Genomic DNA, 2091 nt, shown 5'->3' on the forward strand with positions numbered 1-2091 from the left:
CATCCGTAAAGAGCTTCGTTCTCACTCTCATTTGTCCCCTATTGATTCTCTAAATTAGGTTGATGAGAGGCCCTCCTATCAGGTGGCATATTAATTGGGTCAGGCTGGATCTCATATGAAATCCAAATAATGGCGACCCGAACCCCAACACTAAACCTTTGTCCTCTGAACGCTCTCGTTCACCAATTAGCCTCGCGGTGAATCTGCTTCCTGCCACCTCTGCTGCCCGTTACGGTTTTCCAAGAATCACACTTACCTAAGCCACTGGTAGCTACCGTGTGTGTGCGTCTGTGTGTGTGTGTGTGTGTGTGTGTGTGTGTGTGTGTGTGTGTGTGTGTGTGTGTGTTTCTCAAGGTGTGGGGTGTTGCTACTGTTTTGTTTATATTTTAACATTTTAAGACAACAGAACAATAAATAAATAAAGGTTAAAGCAATCTCCCCCCCAGAATTTTATTCCTTCCAGTGTGGAGAAGCTTTCATGTTGATAAAATTACAAAATGCAAAGATCTTAATGACTAGCTACTTTCTAAATAGTGATTTACCAGGTTTATCAGGTTGTACAATTAAATTTTCTTGGCAAGTAAAGAACTGAGTAATGAATAGTTTGCTAGGAAACATCTGTAGTTGCATCCAATCAAAAGCAATCAACATGTAAATATAGGTGTGTAAACATCATTGAAACAAATAACAGTTTTAGAGGGCTAAGAGAACTTTTTGTAGATTCAGGGTTTACTTTGTTTTATTTATGTAAACATGCATCACAAAACTACAGTTATCGATGGATTTAACAATAATTTGGTAAATTATTCTGACGTTACTTGAAATATGTTTTGTAATTCTAATCTTATTTTTGTGATGTGTAATTCAAAATATTCCTGGTTCATATAATCACAAGGAGTATTTTATCCAAACAGGTATATCTTAGCATGCTAACGTTCAGTTAGCTATGCAACAGTTACTACTGGCAGGTAGCAGATCTATGTAAATATTTAGTAACAACTAGTCCCTGTAAGAAGTAGTTTAGTTGTAGTGCCAACCTGTTTTCATTGAGTGATCTGTAAATCTCCATTTTGTGAACACACATTATAACCAGGCTAAGTGTTAATTTATGAAGAGCTGGTGCAACCAATTTCACAACGGACAAAACGTTTGCGTGCTAACTATAAGTGACCTGTTTAATAATAACAAAAACAGCGTATTAAACTTTAGCACCACACAAACTAGTTCTTATGTAAAGATAAAGTTTTGCTTCTTTACTCCTAACTGCTCGATGTAAGCTAACTGAACCAACTAACCAAACTTATGCTAGCTCGCATATTTACTTTTTACAAAGCATTAATTAATATCTGTTTGATGCAGTATTGTTTGATGTTGTAAAACTTCCTGTGAACACGAGGATGTTTCCCAGCAACTGATTTACACATTAAAGCTGTGTCTCAATACTGGGGTCACATCCTTCAAAGGCTGCATTTGAAGACCAACTGCGTCACAGCGGTGCAACAAGACTGTCCAATTTCGCAGGCTCCTTCTAATGCGTTTGAGAAATGTGTCCGTTTGCTGCCCAATGAAGGATCCGACAGATGGATCCTTTGCAGCCCAACCCATCTCAAGAGTCTTTGCGCGCCAGTGATGAACCTCTTCAAAAAGAGAATAAGGCGTAGAGCAGACTGTTGTATTTAAGTTTGGCCTCCGTGGTCAATGGAGGCTGCTAAAGGATGCAGCCCTTGAATAGGGACACATTGGAGTAGGCATTTTTTCATTTTAAATGAACATAGCTAGTAGTGACTCATAACTTTGGATTTACAATTAGCTGCTCAATCCTGGTCACCTGTTAAGAGGTTGAACTTTTAATAAATAAAACACTTTCTTACTCAATTCAGTACTCTGAAGTTTTACTGCTGCAGTCTTACTTGGTCTGGTGTGTCCAGTAGCTTACGTTTGCTAATCATCACAGACTGATGGATATTGCTTTGTGACTCACATTACTGAGTCATTTTGCTGACTTAATGATTCTGTTCTTGTGCTGCTGTGAGATTACAATTATGGAGGATTGTTACTCTAGAATCGATAAGAAAGAAAACACAAATCCCA

The sequence above is a fragment of the Seriola aureovittata genome, chromosome 2 (assembly GCF_021018895.1).
Source record: "Seriola aureovittata isolate HTS-2021-v1 ecotype China chromosome 2, ASM2101889v1, whole genome shotgun sequence".
NCBI classification, from domain to species: domain Eukaryota; kingdom Metazoa; phylum Chordata; class Actinopteri; order Carangiformes; family Carangidae; genus Seriola; species Seriola aureovittata.